Genomic DNA, 22,547 nt, shown 5'->3' on the forward strand with positions numbered 1-22,547 from the left:
TGGCCTATTGTCACGCCTTCCCACAGGTGTCCCGATGAAAACAGTACCTCACTTGTGTGGGTGCACCTACCTGGCCGCCAACGGGAAAGCCTAAAACACAAGTAACCCCAAGTCTGTTTTCAGAGGGAAATCTCAGACATTCTGCCGACCGGCACAACGTACAGATATGGGCCTCGGGTGTCCAAGCCAACGAGGAAAACAGGGAACCCCATGCATTTCCGAAAAGAGGACACCTGTGGGAATCCGCAGAGGTATGATTTGCACACATCCCCCCAGATTTTATTACCCAGACAGCCCCGCAAAGTCCGAAATGTCGGGAAAAAATGCCTTTTCCGCACATTTCGCTCGACGCACCCATCGAAACATGCCCCCAACAACACATGGCCTACCGTCACGCGTCCCCACAGGTGTCCCGATGAAAACAGTACCTCACATGTGTGGGTGCACCTACCTGGCCGCCAAGGGGAAAGCCTAAAACACAAGTAACCCCAAGTCTGTTTTCAGAGCGAAATCTCAGACATTCTGCCGACCGGCACAACGTACAGATATGGGCCTCGGGTGTCCAAGCCACCAAGGAAAATGGGGAACCCCATGCATTTCCGAAAAGAGGACACCCGTGGGAATCCGCAGAGGTATGATTTGCGCACATCGCCCCAGATTTTATTACCCAGTGAGAGCCGCAAAGTCCGAAAAGTCGGGAAAAAAAACGCTTTTTCCGCACATTTCGCTCGACGCACCCATCGAAACACACCCCCAACAACACATGGCCTACCGTCACACGTTCCCACAGGTGTCCCAATGAAAACGGTACTTCACATGTGTGGGTGCACCTACCTGGCGCCAAGGGGAAAGACTAAAACACAAGTAACCCCAAGTCTGTTTTCAGAGCGAAATCTCAGACATTCTGCCGACCGGCACAACGTGCAGATATGGGCCTCGGGTGTCCAAGCCACCGAGGAAAACAGGGAACCCCATGCATTTCCGAAAAGAGGACACCCGTGGGAATCCGCAGAGGTATGATTTGCGCACATCGCCCCAGAATTTTTTACCCAGACAGCCCTGCAAAGTCCAAAATGTCGGGAAAAAAACACTTTTTCCGCTCATTTCGCTCGACGCACCCATCGAAACACGCCCCCAACAGCACATGGCCTATTGTCACGCGTTCCCACAGGTGTCCCGATGAAAACGGTACCTCACATATGTGGGTGCACCTACCTGGCCGCCAAGGGGAAAGCCTAAAACACAATTAACCCCAAGTCTGTTTTCATGGCGAAATCTCAGACATTCTGCCGACCGGCACAACATACAGATATGGGCCTCGGGTGTCCAAGCCACCGAGGAAAACAGGGAACCCCATGCATTTCCGAAAATAGGACACCCGTGGGAATCCGCAGAGGTATGATTTGCGCACATCGCCCCAGAATTTTTTACCCAGACAGCCCTGCAAAGTCCGAAATGTGGAGAAAAAAAACACTTTTTCCGCAGATTTCACTCGACGCACCCATCGAAACACACCCCCAACAACACCTGGCCTATTGTCACGCCTTCCCAAAGGTGTCCCGATGAAAACAGTACCTCACATGTGTGGGTGCACCTACCTGGCCGCCAAGGGGAAAGCCTAAAACACAAGTAACCCCAAGTCTGTTTTCATGGCGAAATCTCAGACATTCTGCCGACCGGCACAACGTACAGATATGGGCCTCGGGTGTCCAAGCCACCGAGGAAAACAGGGAACCCCATGCATTTCCGAAAAGAGGACACCCGTGGGAATCCGCAGAGGTATGATTTGCGCACATCGCCCCAGAATATTTTACCCAGACAGCCCCACAAAGTCCGAAATGTCGGGAAAAAAACACTTTTTCCGCACATTTCGCTCGACGCACCCATCGAAACATGCCCCCAACAACACATGGCCTACCGTCACGCGTTCCCACAGGTGTCCCGATGAAAACGATACCTCACATGTGTGGGTGCACCTACCTGGCCGCCAAGGGGAAAGCCTAAAACACACGTAACCCCAAGTCTGTTTTCAGAGCGAAATCTCAGACATTCTGCCGACCGGCACAATGTGCAGATATGTGCCTCGGGTGTCCAAGCCACCGAGGAAAACAGGGAACCCCATGCATTTCCGAAAAGAGGACACCCGTGGGAATCCGCAGAGGTATGATTTGCGCACATCGCCCCAGAATTTTTTACCCAGACAGCCCTGCAAAGTCCAAAATGTCTGGGAAAAAACACTTTTTCCGCTCATTTCGCTCGACGCACCCATCGAAACACGCCCCCAACAACACATGGCCTATTGTCACGCGTTCCCACAGGTGTCCCGATGAAAACGGTACCTCACATGTGTGGGTGCACCTACCTGGCCGCCAAGGGGAAAGCCTAAAACACAATTAACCCCAAGTCTGTTTTCATGGCGAAATCTCAGACATTCTGCCGACCGGCACAACATACAGATATGGGCCTCGGGTGTCCAAGCCACCGAGGAAAACAGGGAACCCCATGCATTTCCGAAAAGAGGACACCCGTGGGAATCCGCAGAGGTATGATTTGCGCACATCGCCCCAGAATTTTTTACCCAGACAGCCCTGCAAAGTCCGAAATGTGGGGAAAAAAAACACTTTTTCCGCAGATTTCGCTCGACGCACCCATCGAAACACGGCCCCAACAACACATGGCCTATTGTCACGCCTTCCCACAGGTGTCCCGATGAAAATGGTACCTCACATGTGTGGGTGCACCTACCTGGCCGCCAAGGGGAAAGTCTAAAACACAAGTAACCCCAAGTCTGTTTTCAGAGCGAAATCTCAGACATTCTGCCGACCGGCACAACGTACAGATATGGGCCTCGGGTTTCCAAGCCACCGAGGAAAACAGGGAACCCCATGCATTTCCGAAAAGAGGACACCCGTGGGAATCCGCAGAGGTATGATTTGCACACATCCCCCCAGATTTTATTACCCAGACAGCCCCGCAAAGTCCGAAATGTCGGGAAAAAAATGCCTTTTCCGCACATTTCGCTCGACGCACCCATCGAAACATGCCCCCAACAACACATGGCCTACCGTCACGCGTTCCCACAGGTGTCCCGATGAAAACGGTACCTCACATGTGTGGGTGCACCTACCTGGCCGCCAACGGGAAAGCCTAAAACACAAGTAACCCCAAGTCTGTTTTCAGAGGGAAATCTCAGACATTCTGCCGACCGGCACAACGTACAGATATGGGCCTCGGTTTTCCAAGCCACCGAGGAAAACAGGGAACCCCATGCATTTCCGAAAAGAGGACACCCGTGGGAATCCGCAGAGGTATGATTTGCACACATCCCCCCAGATTTTATTACCCAGACAGCCCCGCAAAGTCCGAAATGTCGGGAAAAAAATGCCTTTTCCGCACATTTCGCTCGACGCACCCATCGAAACATGCCCCCAACAACACATGGCCTACCGTCACGCGTTCCCACAGGTGTCCCGATGAAAACGGTACCTCACATGTGTGGGTGCACCTACCTGGCCGCCAACGGGAAAGCCTAAAACACAAGTAACCCCAAGTCTGTTTTCAGAGGGAAATCTCAGACATTCTGCCGACCGGCACAACGTACAGATATGGGCCTCGGGTTTCCAAGCCACCGAGGAAAACAGGGAACCCCATGCATTTCCGAAAAGAGGACACCCGTGGGAATCCGCAGAGGTATGATTTGCACACATCCCCCCAGATTTTATTACCCAGACAGCCCCGCAAAGTCCGAAATGTCGGGAAAAAAATGCCTTTTCCGCACATTTCGCTCGACGCACCCATCGAAACATGCCCCCAACAACACATGGCCTACCGTCACACGTCCCCACAGGTGTCCCGATGAAAACAGTACCTCACATGTGTGGGTGCACCTACCTTGCCGCCAAGGGGAAAGCCTAAAACACAAGTAACCCCAAGTCTGTTTTCAGAGCGAAATCTCAGACATTCTGACGACCGGCACAATGTGCAGATATGTGCCTCTGGTGTCCAAGCCACCGAGGAAAACAGGGAACCCCATGCATTTCCGAAAAGAGGACACCCGTGGGAATCCGCAGAGGTATGATTTGCGCACATCGCCCTAGAATTTTTTACCCAGACAGCCCTGCAAAGTCCAAAATGTCGGGAAAAAAACACTTTTTCCGCTCATTTCGCTCGACGCACCCATCGAAACACGCCCCCAACAACACATGGCCTATTGTCACGCGTTCCCACAGGTGTCCCGATGAAAACGGTACCTCACATGTGTGGGTGCACCTACCTGGCCGCCAAGAGGAAAGCCTAAAACACAAGTAACCCCAAGTCTGTTTTCAGAGCGAAATCTCAGACATTCTGCCGACCGGCACAACGTACAGATATGGGCCTCGGGTGTCCAAGTCACCAAGGAAAATGGGGAACCCCATGCATTTCCAAAAAGAAGACACCCGTGGGAATCCGCAGAGGTATGATTTGCGCACATCGCCCCAGATTTTATTACCCAGACAGAGCCGCAAAGCCCGAAAAGTCGGGAAGAAAACGCTTTTTCCGCACATTTCGCTCGGCGCACCCATCGAAACACACCCCCAACAACACATGGCCTACCGTCACACGTTCCCACAGGTGTCCCGATGAAAACAGTACCTCACATGTGTGGGTGCACCTACCTGGCCGCCAAGGGGAAAGACTAAAACACAAGTAACCCCAAGTCTGTTTTCAGAGCGAAATCTCAGACATTCTGCCGACCGGCACAACGTGCAGATATGGGCCTCGGGTGTCCAAGCCACCGAGGAAAACAGGGAACCCCATGCATTTCCGAAAAGAGGACACCCGTGGGAATCCGCAGAGGTATGAGTTGCGCACATCGCCCCAGAATTTTTTACCCAGACAGCCCTGCAAAGTCTGAAATGTGGGGGAAAAAAAACACTTCTTCCGCACATTTCGCTCGACGCACCCATCGAAACACGCCCCCAACAACACATGGCCTATTGTCACGCCTTCCCACAGGTGTCCCGATGAAAACAGTACCTCACTTGTGTGGGTGCACCTACCTGGCCGCCAACGGGAAAGCCTAAAACACAAGTAACCCCAAGTCTGTTTTCAGAGGGAAATCTCAGACATTCTGCCGACCGGCACAACGTACAGATATGGGCCTCGGGTGTCCAAGCCACCGAGGAAAACAGGGAACCCCATGCATTTCCGAAAAGAGGACACCTGTGGGAATCCGCAGAGGTATGATTTGCACACATCCCCCCAGATTTTATTACCCAGACAGCCCCGCAAAGTCCGAAATGTCGGGAAAAAATGCCTTTTCCGCACATTTCGCTCGACGCACCCATCGAAACATGCCCCCAACAACACATGGCCTACCGTCACGCGTCCCCACAGGTGTCCCGATGAAAACAGTACCTCACATGTGTGGGTGCACCTACCTGGCCGCCAAGGGGAAAGCCTAAAACACAAGTAACCCCAAGTCTGTTTTCAGAGGGAAATCTCAGACATTCTGCAGACCGGCACAACGTACAGATATGGGCCTCGGGTGTCCAAGTCACAGAGGAAAACAGGGAACCCCATGCATTTCCGAAAAGAGGACACCCGTGGGAATCCACAGAGGTATGATTTGCACACATCGCCCCAGATTTTATTACCCAGACAGAGCCGCAAAGTCCGAAAAGTCGGGAAAAAAACGCTTTTTCCGCACATTTCGCTTGACGCACCCATCGAAACACACCCCCAACAACACATGGCCTACCGTCACACGTTCCCACAGGTGTCCCGATGAAAACGGTACCTCACATGTGTGATTGCACCTACCTGGCCACCAAGGGGAAAGCCTAAAACACAAGTAACCCCAAGTCTGTTTTCAGAGGGAAATCTCAGACAATCTGCCGACCGGCACAACGTACAGATATGGGCCTCGGGTGTCCAAGCCACTGAGGAAAACAGGAAACCCCATGCATTTCTGAAAAGAGGACACCCGTGGGAATCCGCAGAGGTATGATTTGCGCACATCGCCCCAGAATTTTTTACCCAGACAGCGCCACAAAGTCCGAAATGTCGGGAAAAAAAAACTATTTCCGCACATTTGGCTCGACGCACCCATCGAAACATGCCCCCAACAACACATGGCCTACCGTCACGCGTTCCCACAGGTGTCCCATTGAAAACGGTACCTCACATGTGTGGGTGCACCTACCTGGCCGCCAAGGGGAAAGCCTAAAACACAAGTAACCCCAAGTCTGTTTTCAGAGCGAAATCTCAGACATTCTGCCGACCGGCACAACGTACAGATATGGGCCTCGGGTGTCCAAGCCACCAAGGAAAACGGGGAGCCCCATGCATTTCTGAAAAGAGAACACCCGTGGGAATCCGCAGAGGTATGATTTGCGCACATCGACCCAGAATTTTTTACCCAGACAAAGTCCGAAATGTCGGGAAAAAAACACTTTTTCCGCACATTTCGCTCAACGCACCCATCGAAACATGCCACCAACAACACATGGCCTACTGTCACGTGTTCCCACAGGTGTCCCGATGAAAACGGTACCTCACATGTGTGGGTGCACCTACCTGGCCGCCAAGGGGAAAGCCTAAAACACAAGTAACCCCAAGTCTGTTTTCAGAGCGAAATCTCAGACATTCTGCCGACCGGCACAACGTACAGATATGGGCCTCGGGTGTCCAAGCCACCGAGGAAAACAGGGAACCCCATGCATTTCCAAAAAGAGGACACCCGTGGGAATACGCAGAGGTATGATTTGCGCACATCCCCCGAGATTTTATTACCCAAACAGCCCCGCAAAGTCCGAAATGTCGAGAAAAAAACGCCTTTTCCGCACATTTCGCTCAACGCACCCATCGGAACATGCCCCCAACAACACATGGCCTACCGTCACGCGTTCCCACAGGTGTCCCGATGAAAACAGTACCTCACATGTGTGGGTGCACCTACCTGGCCGCCAAGGGGAAAGCCTAAAACACAAGTAACCCAAAGTCTGTTTTCAGAGCGAAATCTCAGACATTCTGCCGACCGGCACAACGTACAGATATGGGCCTTGGGTGTTCAAGCCACCAAGGAAAACGGGGAACCCCAAGCATTTACGAAAAGAGGACACCCGTATGAATCCGCAGAGGTATGATTTGCGCACATCGCCCCAGATTTTATTACCCAGACAGCGCCGCAAAGTCCGAAAAGTCGGGAAAAAAACGCTTTTTCCGCACATTTCGCTTGACGCACCCATCGAAACACACTCCCAACAACACATGGCCTACCATAACACGTTCCCACAGGTGTCCCGATGAAAACGGTACCTCACATGTGTGGGTGCACCTACCTGGCTGCCAAGGGGAAAGCCTAAAACACAAGTAACACCAAGTCTGTTTTCAGAGGGATATCTCAGAAATTCTGCCGACTGGCACAACGTACAGATATGGGCCTCGGGTGTCCAAGCCACCAAGGAAAACAGGGAACCCCATGCATTTCCGAAAAGAGGACACCCGTGGGAATCCGCAGAGGTATGATTTGCGCACATCGCCCCAGAATTTTTTACCCAGACAGCCCCACAAAGTCCGAAATGTCGGGAAAAAAACACTTGTTCAGCACATTTCGCTCAACGCACCCATCGAAACATGCCCCCAACAACACATGGCCTACCGTCACGCGTTCCCACAGGTGTCCCGATGAAAACGGTACCTCACATGTGTGGGTGCACCTACCTGGTTGCCAAGGGGAAAGCCTAAAACACAAGTAACCCCAAGTCTGTTTTCAGAGCGAAATCTCAGACATTCTGCCGACCGGCACAACGTACAGATATGGGCCTGGGTGTCGAAGCCACCAAGGAAAACGGGGAACCCCATGCATTTCCGAAAAGAGGACACCCGTGGGAATCCACAGAGGTATGATTTGCGCACATCGCCCCAGAATTTATTACCCAGACTGCCCTGCAAAGTCCGAAATGTGGGGAAAAAAACGCTTTTTCCACACATTTCGCTCGACGCACCCATCGAAACACGCCCCCAACAACACATGGCCTACCGTCACGCGTTCCCACAGGTGTCCCGATGAAAACGGTAACTCACATGTGTGGGTGCACCTACCTGGCCACCAAGAGGAAAGCCTAAAACACAAGTAACCTCAAGTCTGTTTTCATGGCGAAATCTCAGACATTCTGCCGACCGGCACAAGGTACAGATATGGGCCTTGGGTGTCCAAGCCACCGAGGAAAACAGGGAAACCCATGCATTTCCGAAAATAGGACACCCGTGGGAATCCGCAGAGGTATGATTTGCGCACATCGCCCCAGAATTTTTTACCCAGACAGCCCCACAAAGTCCGAAATGTTGGGAAAAAAACACTTTTCCGCACATTTCGCTCGACGCACCCATCGAAACATGCCCCCAACAACACATGGCCTACCGTCATGCATTCCCACAGGTGTCCCGATGAAAACGGTACCTCACATGTGTGGGTGCACCTACCTGGCCGCCAAGGGGAAAGCCTAAAACACAAGTAACCCCAAGTCTGTTTTCAGAGCGAAATCTCTGACATTCTGCCGACCCGCACAACGTACAGATATGGGCCTCGGGTGTCCAAGCCACCAAGGAAAATGGGGAACCCCATGCATTTCCGAAATGAGGACACCCGTGGGAATACGCAGAGGTATGATTTGCACACATCGCCCCAGATTTTATTACCCAGACAGCGCTGCAAAGTCCGAAAAGTCGGGAAAAAACGCTATTTCTGCACATTTCGCTCGACGCACCCATCGAAACACACCCCCAACAACACATGGCCTACCATCACGCGTTCCCACAGGTGTCCCGATGAAAACGGTACCTCACATGTGTGGGTGCACCTACCTGGCCGCCAAGGGGAAAGCCTAAAACACAAGTAACCCCAAGTCTGTTTTCAGAGCGAAATCTCTGACATTCTGCCGACCCGTACAACGTACAGATATGGGCCTCGGGTGTCCAAGCCACCAAGGAAAACGGGGAACCCCATGCATTTCTGAAAAGAGAACACCCGTGGGAATCCGCAGAGGTATGATTTGCGCACATCGACCCAGAATTTTTTACCCAGACAAAGTCCGAAATGTCGGGAAAAAAACACTTTTTCCGCACATTTCGCTCAACGCACCCATCGAAACATGCCCCCAACAACACATGGCCTACTGTCACGTGTTCCCACAGGTGTCCCGATGAAAACGGTACCTCACATGTGTGGGTGCACCTACCTGGCCGCCAAGGGGAAAGCCTAAAACACAAGTAACCCCAAGTCTGTTTTCAGAGCGAAATCTCAGACATTCTGCCGACCGGCACAACGTACAGATATGGGCCTCGGGTGTCCAAGCCACCGAGGAAAACAGGGAACCCCATGCATTTCCAAAAAGAGGACACCCGTGGGAATACGCAGAGGTATGATTTGCGCACATCCCCCGAGATTTTATTACCCAAACAGCCCCGCAAAGTCCAAAATGTCGGGAAAAAAACGCCTTTTCCGCACATTTCGCTCAACGCACCCATCGGAACATGCCCCCAACAACACATGGCCTACGTCACGCGTTCCCACAGGTGTCCCGATGAAAACAGTACCTCACATGTGTGGGTGCACCTACCTGGCCGCCAAGGGGAAAGCCTAAAACACAAGTAACCCAAAGTCTGTTTTCAGAGCGAAATCTCAGACATTCTGCCGACCGGCACAATGTACAGATATGGGCCTTGGGTGTTCAAGCCACCAAGGAAAACGGGGAACCCCAAGCATTTCCGAAAAGAGGACACCCGTGGGAATCCGCAGAGGTATGATTTGCGCACATCGCCCCAGATTTTATTACCCAGACAGCGCCGCAAAGTCCGAAAAAAGTCGGGAAAAAAACGCTTTTTCTGCACATTTTGCTTGACGCACCCATCGAAACACACTCCCAACAACACATGGCCTACCATAACACGTTCCCACAGGTGTCCCGATGAAATTGGTACCTCACATGTGTGGGTGCACCTACCTGGCTGCCAAGGGGAAAGCCTAAAACACAAGTAACACCAAGTCTGTTTTCAGAGGGATATCTCAGAAATTCTGCCGACTGGCACAACGTACAGATATGGGCCTCGGGTGTCCAAGCCACCAAGGAAAACAGGGAACCCCATGCATTTCCGAAAAGAGGACACCCGTGGGAATCCGCAGAGGTATGATTTGCGCACATCGCCCCAGAATTTTTTACCCAGACTGCCCCACAAAGTCCGAAATGTCGGGAAAAAAACACTTGTTCAGCACATTTCGCTCAACGCACCCATCGAAACATGCCCCCAACAACACATGGCCTACCGTCACGCGTTCCCACAGGTGTCCCGATGAAAACGGTACCTCACATGTGTGGGTGCACCTACCTGGCCGCCAAGGGGAAAGCCTAAAACACAAATAACCCCAAGTCTGTTTTCAGAGCGAAATCTCAGACATTCTGCCGACCGGCACAACTTACAGATATGGGCCTGGGTGTCGAAGCCACCAAGGAAAACGGGGAACCCCATGCATTTCCGAAAAGAGGACACCCGTGGGAATCCACAGAGGTATGATTTGCGCACATCGCCCCAGAATTTATTACCCAGACTGCCCTGCAAAGTCCGAAATGTGGGGAAAAAAATGCTTTTTCCGCACATTTCGCTCGACGCACCCATCGAAACACGCCCCCAACAACACATGGCCTACCGTCACGCGTTCCCACAGGTGTCCCGATGAAAACGGTACCTCACATGTGTGGGTGCACCTACCTGGCCGCCAAGAGGAAAGCCTAAAACACAAGTAACCCCAAGTCTGTTTTCATGGCGAAATCTCAGACATTCTGCCGACCGGCACAAGGTACAGATATGGGCCTCGGGTGTCCAAGACACCGAGGAAAACAGGGAAACCCATGCATTTCCGAAAAGAGGACACCCGTGGGAATACGCAGAGGTATGATTTGCGCACATCCCCCGAGATTTTATTACCTAAACAGCCCCGCAAAGTCCGAAATGTCGGGAAAAAAACGCCTTTTCCGCACATTTCGCTCAACGCACCCATCGGAACATGCACCCAACAACACATGGCCTACGTCACGCGTTCCCACAGGTGTCCCGATGAAAACAGTACCTCACATGTGTGGGTGCACCTACCTGGCCGCCAAGGGGAAAGCCTAAAACACAAGTAACCCAAAGTCTGTTTTCAGAGCGAAATCTCAGACATTCTGCCGACCGGCACAATGTACAGATATGGGCCTTGGGTGTTCAAGCCACCAAGGAAAACGGGGAACCCCAAGCATTTCCGAAAAGAGGACACCCGTGGGAATCCGCAGAGGTATGATTTGCGCACATCGCCCCAGATTTTATTACCCAGACAGCGCCGCAAAGTCCGAAAAAAGTCGGGAAAAAAACGCTTTTTCTGCACATTTTGCTTGACGCACCCATCGAAACACACTCCCAACAACACATGGCCTACCATAACACGTTCCCACAGGTGTCCCGATGAAATTGGTACCTCACATGTGTGGGTGCACCTACCTGGCTGCCAAGGGGAAAGCCTAAAACACAAGTAACACCAAGTCTGTTTTCAGAGGGATAGCTCAGAAATTCTGCCGACTGGCACAACGTACAGATATGGGCCTCGGGTGTCCAAGCCACCAAGGAAAACAGGGAACCCCATGCATTTCCGAAAAGAGGACACCCGTGGGAATCCGCAGAGGTATGATTTGCGCACATCGCCCCAGAATTTTTTACCCAGACTGCCCCACAAAGTCCGAAATGTCGGGAAAAAAACACTTGTTCAGCACATTTCGCTCAACGCACCCATCGAAACATGCCCCCAACAACACATGGCCTACCGTCACGCGTTCCCACAGGTGTCCCGATGAAAACGGTACCTCACATGTGTGGGTGCACCTACCTGGCCGCCAAGGGGAAAGCCTAAAACACAAATAACCCCAAGTCTGTTTTCAGAGCGAAATCTCAGACATTCTGCCGACCGGCACAACGTACAGATATGGGCCTGGGTGTCGAAGCCACCAAGGAAAACGGGGAACCCCATGCATTTCCGAAAAGAGGACACCCGTGGGAATCCACAGAGGTATGATTTGCGCACATCGCCCCAGAATTTATTACCCAGACTGCCCTGCAAAGTCCGAAATGTGGGGAAAAAAATACTTTTTCCGCACATTTCGCTCGACGCACCCATCGAAACACGCCCCCAACAACACATGGCCTACCGTCACGCGTTCCCACAGGTGTCCCGATGAAAACGGTACCTCACATGTGTGGGTGCACCTACCTGGCCGCCAAGAGGAAAGCCTAAAACACAAGTAACCCCAAGTCTGTTTTCATGGCGAAATCTCAGACATTCTGCCGACCGGCACAAGGTACAGATATGGGCCTCGGGTGTCCAAGCCACCGAGGAAAACAGGGAAACCCATGCATTTCCGAAAAGAGGACACCCGTGGGAATCCGCAGAGGTATGATTTGCGCACATCGCCCCAGAATTTTTTACCCAGACAGCCCCGCAAAGTCCGAAATGTTGGGAAAAAAACACTTTTCCGCACATTTTGCTCGACGCACCCATCGAAACATGCCCCCAACAACACATGGCCTACCGTCACGCGTTTCCACAGGTGTCCCGATGAAAACTGTACCTCACATGTGTGGGTGCACCTACCTGGTCGCCAAGGGGAAATCCTAAAACACAAGTAACCCCAAGTCTGTTTTCAGAGGGAAATCTCAGACATTCTGCCGACTGGCACAACGTACAGATATGGGCCTCGGGTGTCCAAGCCACCGAGGAAAACAGGGAACCCCATGCATTTCCGAAAAGAGGACACCCGTGGGAATCCGCAGAGGTATGATTTGCGCACATCCCCCCAGATTTTATTACCCAGACAGCCCTGCAAATTCGGAAATGTCGGGAAAAAAATGCCTTTTCCGCACATTTCGCTCGGCGCACCCATCGAAACATGCCCCCAACAACACATGGCCTACCGTCATGCGTTACCACAGGTTTCCCGATGAAAACGGTACCTCACATGTGTGGGTGCACCTACCTGGCCGCCAAGGGGAAAGCCTAAAACACAAGTAACCCAAAGTCTGTTTTCAGAGCGAAATCTCAGATATTCTGCCGACCGGCACAACGTACAGATATGGTCCTCGGGTGTCCAAGCTACCGAGGAAAACAGGGAACCCCATGCATTTCCGAAAAGAGGACACCCGTGGGAATCCGCAGAGGTATGATTTGCGCACATCCCCTGAGATTTTATTACCCAAACAGCCCCGCAAAGTCCGAAATGTCGGGAAAAAAACGCCTTTTCCGCACATTTCGCTCAACACACCCATTGGAACATGCCCCCAACAACACATGGCCTACCGTCACGCGTTCCCACAGGTGTCCCGATGAAAACAGTACCTCACATGTGTGGGTGCACCTACCTGGCCGCCAAGGGGAAAGCCTAAAACACAAGTAACCCAAAGTCTGTTTTCAGAGCGAAATCTCAGATATTCTGCCGACCGGCACAACGTACAGATATGGTCCTCGGGTGTCCAAGCTACCGAGGAAAACAGGGAACCCCATGCATTTCCGAAAAGAGGACACCCGTGGGAATCCACAGAGGTATGATTTGCGCACATCGCCCCAGAATTTTTTACCCAGACAGCCCCACAAAGTCCGAAATGTCGGGAAAAAACACTTTTTCCGCACATTTCGCTCGACGCACCCATCGAAACATGCCCCAACAACACATGGCCTACCGTCACGCGTTCCCACAGGTGTCCCGATGAAAACGGTACCTCACATGTGTGGGTGCACCTACCTGGCCGCCAAGGGGAAAGCCTAAAACACAATTGACCCCAAGTCTGTTTTCAGAGCGAAATCTCAGACATTCTGCCGACCGTCACAACGTACAGATATGGTCCTCGGGTGTCCAAGCTACCGAGGAAAACAGGGAACCCCATGCATTTCCGAAAAGAGGACACCCGTGGGAATCCACAGAGGTATGATTTGAGCACATCGCCCCAGAATTTTTTACCCAGACAGCCCCACAAAGTCCGAAATGTCGGGAAAAAAACACTTTTTGCGCACATTTCGCTCGACGCACCCATCGAAACATGCCCCAACAACACATGGCCTACCGTCACGCGTTCCCACAGGTGTCCCGATGAAAACGGTACCTCACATGTGTGGGTGCACCTACCTGGCTGCCAAGGGGAAAGCCTAAAACACAAGTAACCCCAAGTCTGTTTTCAGAGGGATATCTCAGACATTCTGCCGACTGGCACAACGTACAGATATGGGCCTCGGGTGTCCAAGCCACCAAGGAAAACAGGGAACCCCATGCATTTCCGAAAAGAGGACACCCGTGGGAATCCGCAGAGGTATGATTTGCGCACATCGCCCCAGAATTTTTTACCCAGACAGCCTCACAAAGTCCGAAATGTCGGGAAAAAAACACTTTTTCAGCACATTTTGCTCAACGCACCCATCGAAACATGCCCCCAAAAACACATGGCCTACCGTCACGCGTTCCCACAGGTGTCCCGATGAAAACGGTACCTCACATGTGTGGGTGCACCTACCTGGCCGCCAAGGGGAAAGCCTAAAACACAAGTAACCCCAAGTCTGTTTTCAGAGCGAAATCTCAGACATTCTGCCGACCGGCACAACGTACAGATATGGGCCTCGGGAGTCGAAGCCACCAAGGAAAACGGGGAACCCCATGCATTTCTGAAAAGAGGACACCCGTGGGAATCCGCAGAGGTATGATTTGCGCACATCGCCCCAGAATTTTTTACTCAGACAGCCCCACAAAGTCCGAAATGTCGGGAAAAAACACTTTTTCCGCACATTTCGCTCGACGCACCCATCGAAACATGCCCCAACAACACATGGCCTACCGTCACGCGTTCCCACAGGTGTCCCGATGAAAACGGTACCTCACATGTGTGGGTGCACCTACCTGGCCGCCAAGGGGAAAGCCTAAAACACAATTGACCCCAAGTCTGTTTTCAGAGCGAAATCTCGGACATTCTGCCGACCGTCACAACGTACAGATATGGTCCTCGGGTGTCCAAGCTACCGAGGAAAACAGGGAACCCCATGCATTTCCGAAAAGAGGACACCCGTGGGAATCCACAGAGGTATGATTTGCGCACATCGCCCCAGAATTTTTTACCCAGACAGCCCCACAAAGTCCGAAATGTCGGGAAAAAAACACTTTTTCCGCACATTTCGCTCGACGCACCCATCGAAACATGCCCCAATAACACATGGCCTACTGTCACGCGTTCCCACAGGTGTCCCGATGAAAACGGTACCTCACATGTGTGGGTGCACCTACCTGGCCGCCAAGGGGAAAGCCTAAAACACAAGTAACCCCAAGTCTGTTTTCAGAGGGAAATCTCAGACATTCTGCCGACTGGCACAACATACAGATATGGGCCTCGGGTGTCCAAGCCACCGAGGAAAACAGGGAACCCCATGCATTTCCGAAAAGAGGACACCCGTGGGAATCCGCAGAGGTATGATTTGCGCACATCCCCCCAGATTTTATTACCCAGACAGCCCTGCAAAGTCCGAAATGTCGGGAAAAAAATGCCTTTTCCGCACATTTCGCTCGACGCACCCATCAAAACATGCCCCCAACAACACATGGCCTACCGTCATGCGTTCCCACAGGTGTCCCGATGAAAACGGTACCTCACATGTGTGGGTGCACCTACCTGGCCGCCAAGGGGAAAGCCTAAAACACAAGTAAACCCGAGTCTGTTTTCAGAGCGAAATCTCAGACATTCTGCCGACCTGCACAACGTACAGATATGGGCCTCGGGTGTCCAAGCCACCAAGGAAAACGGGGAACCCCATGCATTTCTGAAAAGAGGACACCCGTGGGAATCCGCAGAGGTATGATTTGCGCACATCGCCCCAGAATTTTTTACCCAGACAGCCCCACAAAGTCCGAAATGTCGGGAAAAAACACTTTTTCCGCACATTTCGCTCGACGCACCCATCGAAACATGCCCCAACAACACATGGCCTACCGTCACGTGTTCCCACAGGTGTCCCGATGAAAACGGTACCTCACATGTGTGGGTGCACCTACCTGGCTGCCAAGGGGAAAGCCTAAAACACAAGTAACACCAAATCTGTTTTCAGAGGGATATCTCAGACATTCTGCCGACTGGCACAACGTACAGATATGGGCCTCGGGTGTCCAAGCCACCAAGGAAAACAGGGAACCCCATGCATTTCCGAAAAGAGGACACCCGTGGGAATCCGCAGAGGTATGATTTGCGCACATCTCCCCAGAATTTTTTACCCAGACAGCCCCACAAAGTCCGAAATGTCGGGAAAAAAACACTTTTTCAGCACATTTCGCTCAACGCACCCATCGAAACATGCCCCCAAAAACACATGGCCTACCGTCACGCATTCCCACAGGTGTCCCGATGAAAACGGTACCTCACATGTGTGGGTGCACCTACCTGGCCGCCAAGGGGAAAGCCTAAAACACAATTGACCCCAAGTCTGTTTTCAGAGCGAAATCTCGGACATTCTGCCGACCGTCACAACGTACAGATATGGTCCTCGGGTGTCCAAGCTACCGAGGAAAACAGGGAACCCCATGCATTTCCGAAAAGAGGACACCCGTGGGAATCCACAGAGGTATGATTTGCGCACATCGCCCCAGAATTTTTTACCCAGACAGCCCCACAAAGTCCGAAATGTCGGGAAAAAAACACTTTTTCCGCACATTTCGCTCGACGCACCCATCGAAACATGCCCCAACAACACATGGCCTACCGTCACGCGTTCCCACAGGTGTCCCGATGAAAACGGTACCTCACATGTGTGGGTGCACCTACCTGGCCGCCAAGGGGAAAGCCTAAAACACAAGTAACCCCAAGTCTGTTTTCAGAGGGAAATCTCAGACATTCTGCCGACTGGCACAACGTACAGATATGGGCCTCGGGTGTCCAAGCCACCGAGGAAAACAGGGAACCCCATGCATTTCCGAAAAGAGGACACCCGTGGGAATCCGCAGAGGTATGATTTGCGCACATCCCCCCAGATTTTATTACCCAGACAGCCCTGCAAAGTCCGAAATGTCGGGAAAAAAATGCCTTTTCCGCACATTTCGCTCGACGCACCCATCAAAACATGCCCCCAACAACACATGGCCTACCGTCATGCGTTCCCACAGGTGTCCCGATGAAAACGGTACCTCACATGTGTGGGTGCACCTACCTGGCCGCCAAGGGGAAAGCCTAAAACACAAGTAATCCCAAGTCTGTTTTCAGAGCGAAATCTCAGACATTCTGCCGACCGGCACAACGTACAGATATGGGCCTCGGGTGTCCAAGCCACCAAGGAAAACGGGGAACCCCATGCATTTCTGAAAAGAGGACACCCGTGGGAATCCGCAGAGGTATGATTTGCGCACATCGCCCCAGAATTTTTTACCCAGACAGCCCCACAAAGTCCGAAATGTCGGGAAAAAACACTTTTTCCGCACATTTCGCTCGACGCACCCATGGAAACATGCCCCAACAACACATGGCCTACCGTCCCGTGTTCCCACAGGTGTCCCGATGAAAACGGTACCTCACATGTGTGGGTGCACCTACCTGGCTGCCAAGGGGAAAGCCTAAAACACAAGTAACACCAAATCTGTTTTCAGAGGGATATCTCAGACATTCTGCCGACTGGCACAACGTACAGATATGGGCCTCGGGTGTCCAAGCCACCAAGGAAAACAGGGAACCCCATGCATTTCCGAAAAGAGGACACCCGTGGGAATCCACAGAGGTATGATTTGCGCACATCGCCCCATAATTTATTACCCAGACTGCCCTGCAAAGTCCGAAATGTGGGGAAAAAAACGCTTTTTCCACACATTTCGCTCGACGCACCCATCGAAACACACCCCCAACAACACATGGCCTACCGTCACGCGTTCCCACAGGTGTCCCGATGAAAACGGTACCTCACATGTGTGGGTGCACCTACCTGGCCACCAAGAGGAAAGCCTAAAACACAAGTAACCCCAAGTCTGTTTTCATGGCGAAATCTCAGACATTCTGCCGACCGGCACAAGGTACAGATATGGGCCTCGGGTGTCCAAGCCACCGAGGAAAACAGGGAAACCCATGCATTTCCGAAAAGAGGACACCCGTGGGAATCCGCAGAGGTATGATTTGCGCACATCGCCCCAGAATTTTTTACCCAGACAGCCCCGCAAAATCCGAAATGTTGGGAAAAAAACACTTTTCCGCACATTTCGCTCGACGCACCCATCGAAACATGCCCCCAACAACACATGGCCTACCGTCATGCGTTCCCACAGGTGTCCCGATGAAAACGGTACCTCACATGTGTGGGTGCACCTACCTGGCCGCCAAGGGGAAAGCCTAAAACACAAGGAACCCCAAGTCTGTTTTCAGAGCGAAATCTCTGACATTCTGCCGACCCGCACAACGTACAGATATGGGCCTCGGGTGTCCAAGCCACCAAGGAAAACGGGGAACCCCATGCATTTCCGAAATGAGGACACCCGTGGGAATACGCAGAGGTATGATTTGCACACATCGCCCCAGATTTTATTACCCAGACAGCGCCGCAAAGTCCGAAAAGTCGGGAAAAAAACGCTATTTCTGCACATTTCGCTCAACGCACCCATCGAAACACACCCCCAACAACACATGGCCTCCCGTCACGCGTTCCCACAGGTGTCCCGATGAAAACGGTACCTCACATGTGTGGGTGCACCTACCTGGCCGCCAAGGGGAAAGCCTAAAACACAAGTAACACCAAATCTGTTTTCAGAGGGATATCTCAGACATTCTGCCGACTGGCACAACGTACAGATATGGGCCTCGGGTGTCCAAGCCACCAAGGAAAACAGGGAACCCCATGCATTTCCGAAAAGAGGACACCCGTGGGAATCCACAGAGGTATGATTTGCGCACATCGCCCCATAATTTATTACCCAGACTGCCCTGCAAAGTCCGAAATGTGGGGAAAAAAACGCTTTTTCCACACATTTCGCTCGACGCACCCATCGAAACACACCCCCAACAACACATGGCCTACCGTCACGCGTTCCCACAGGTGTCCCGATGAAAACGGTACCTCACATGTGTGGGTGCACCTACCTGGCCGCCAAGGGGAAAGCCTAAAACACAAGTAACCCCAAGTCTGTTTTCAGAGCGAAATCTCAGACATTCTGCCGACCGGCACAACGTACAGATATGGGCCTCGGGTGTCCAAGCCACCGAGGAAAACAGGGAACCCCATGCATTTCCAAAAATAGGACACCCGTGGGAATACGCAGAGGTATGATTTGCGCACATCCCCCGAGATTTTATTACCCAAACAGCCCCGCAAAGTCCGAAATGTCGGGAAAAAAACGCCTTTTCCGCACATTTCGCTCAACGCACCCATCGGAACATGCCCCCAACAACACATGGCCTACCGTCATGCGTTCCCACAGGTGTCCCGATGAAAACAGTACCTCACATGTGTGGGTGCACCTACCTGGCCGCCAAGGGGAAAGCCTAAAACACAAGGAACCCCAAGTCTGTTTTCAGAGCGAAATCTCTGACATTCTGCCGACCCGCACAACGTACAGATATGGGCCTCGGGTGTCCAAGCCACCAAGGAAAACGGGGAACCCCATGCATTTCCGAAATGAGGACACCCGTGGGAATACGCAGAGGTATGATTTGCACACATCGCCCCAGATTTTATTACCCAGACAGCGCCGCAAAGTCCGAAAAGTCGGGAAAAAAACGCTATTTCTGCACATTTCGCTCGACGCACCCATCGAAACACACCCCCAACAACACATGGCCTCCCGTCACGCGTTCCCACAGGTGTCCCGATGAAAACGGTACCTCACATGTGTGGGTGCACCTACCTGGCCGCCAAGGGGAAAGCCTAAAACACAAGTAACCCCAAGTCTGTTTTCAGAGCGAAATCTCTGACATTCTGCCGACCCGCACAACGTACAGATATGGGCCTCGGGTGTCCAAGCCACCAAGGAAAACGGGGAACCCCATGCATTTCTGAAAAGAGAACACCCGTGGGAATCCGCAGAGGTATGATTTGCGCACATCGACCCAGAATTTTTTACCCAGACAAAGTCCGAAATGTCGGGAAAAAAACACTTTTTCCGCACATTTCGCTCAACGCACCCATCAAAACATGCCCTCAACAACACATGGCCTACTGTCACGCGTTCCCACAGGTGTCCCGATGAAAACGGTACCTCACATGTGTGGGTGCACCTACCTGGCCGCCAAGGGGAAAGCCTAAAACACAAGTAACCCCAAGTCTGTTATCAGAGCGAAATCTCAGACATTCTGCCGACCGGCACAACGTACAGATATGGGCCTCGGGTGTCCAAGCCACCGAGGAAAACAGGGAACCCCATGCATTTCCAAAAAGAGGACACCCGTGGGAATACGCAGAGGTATGATTTGCGCACATCCCCCGAGATTTTATTACCCAAACAGCCCCGCAAAGTCCAAAATGTCGGGAAAAAAACGCCTTTTCCGCACATTTCGCTCAACGCACCCATCGGAACATGCCCCCAACAACACATGGCCTACGTCACGCATTCCCACAGGTGTCCCGATGAAAACAGTACCTCACATGTGTGGGTGCACCTACCTGGCCACCAAGGGGAAAGCCTAAAACACAAGTAACCCAAAGTCTGTTTTCAGAGCGAAATCTCAGACATTCTGCCGACCGGCACAACGTACAGATATGGGCCTTGGGTGTTCAAGCCACCAAGGAAAACGGGGAACCCCAAGCATTTCCGAAAAGAGGACACCCGTGGGAATCCGCAGAGGTATGATTTGCGCACATCGCCCCAGATTTTATTACCCAGACAGCGCCGCAAAGTCCGAAAAGTCGGGAAAAAAATGCTTTTTCCGCACATTTTGCTTGACGCACCCATCGAAACACACTCCCAACAACACATGGCCTACCATAACACGTTCCCACAGGTGTCCCGATGAAAACGGTACCTCACATGTGTAGGTGCACCTACCTGGCTGCCAAGGGGAAAGCCTAAAACACAAGTAACACCAAGTCTGTTTTCAGAGGGATATCTCAGAAATTCTGCCGACTGGCACAACGTACAGATATGGGCCTCGGGTGTCCAAGCCACCAAGGAAAACAGGGAACCCCATGCATTTCCAAAAAGAGGACACCCCTGGGAATCCACAGAGGTATGATTTGCGCACATCGCCCCAGAATTTTTTACCCAGACTGCCCCACAAAGTAGGAAATGTCGGGAAAAAAACACTTGTTCAGCACATTTCGCTCAACGCACCCATCGAAACATGCCCCCAACAACACATGGCCTACCGTCACGCGTTCCCACAGGTGTCCCGATGAAAACGGTACCTCACATGTGTGGGTGCACCTACCTGGCCGCCAAGGGGAAAGCCTAAAACACAAATAACCCCAAGTCTGTTTTCAGAGCGAAATCTCAGACATTCTGCCGACCGGCACAATGTACAGATATGGGCCTGGGTGTCGAAGCCACCAAGGAAAACGGGGAACCCCATGCATTTCCGAAAAGAGGACACCCGTGGGAATCCACAGAGGTATGATTTGCGCACATCGCCCCAGAATTTATTACCCAGACTGCCCTGCAAAGTCCGAAATGTGGGGAAAAAAACGCTTTTTCCGCACATTTCGCTCGACGCACCCATCGAAACACGCCCCCAACAACACATGGCCTACCGTCACGCGTTCCCACAGGTGTCCCGATGAAAACGGTACCTCACATGTGTGGGTGCACCTACCTGGCCGCCAAGAGGAAAGCCTAAAACACAAGTAACCCCAAGTCTGTTTTCATGGCGTAATCTCAGACATTCTGCCGACCGGCACAAGGTACAGATATGGGCCTCGGGTGTCCAAGCCACCGAGGAAAACAGGGAAACCCATGCATTTCCGAAAAGAGGACACCCGTGGGAATCCGCAGAGGTATGATTTGCGCACATCGCCCCAGAATTTTTTACCCAGACAGCCCCGCAAAGTCCGAAATGTTGGGAAAAAAACACTTTTCCGCACATTTTGCTCGACGCACCCATCGAAACATGCCCCCAACAACACATGGCCTACCATCACGCGTTTCCACAGGTGTCCCGATGAAAACGGTACCTCACATGTGTGGGTGCACCTACCTGGTCGCCAAGGGGAAATCCTAAAACACAAGTAACCCCAAGTCTGTTTTCAGAGGGAAATCTCAGACATTCTGCCGACTGGCACAACGTACAGATATGGGCCTCGGGTGTCCAAGCCACCGAGGAAAACAGGGAACCCCATGCATTTCCGAAAAGAGGACACCCGTGGGAATCCGCAGAGGTATGATTTGCGCACATCCCCCCAGATTTTATTACCCAGACAGCCCTGCAAAGTCCGAAATGTCGGGAAAAAAATGCCTTTTCTGCACATTTCGCTCGGCGCACCCATCGAAACATGCCCCCAACAACACATGGCCTACCGTCATGCGTTCCCACAGGTGTCCCGATGAAAACGGTACCTC

Source organism: Ambystoma mexicanum, chromosome 8, assembly GCF_040938575.1.
Source record: "Ambystoma mexicanum isolate Mex_15411 chromosome 8, UKY_AmexF1_1, whole genome shotgun sequence".
Taxonomy (NCBI): domain Eukaryota; kingdom Metazoa; phylum Chordata; class Amphibia; order Caudata; family Ambystomatidae; genus Ambystoma; species Ambystoma mexicanum.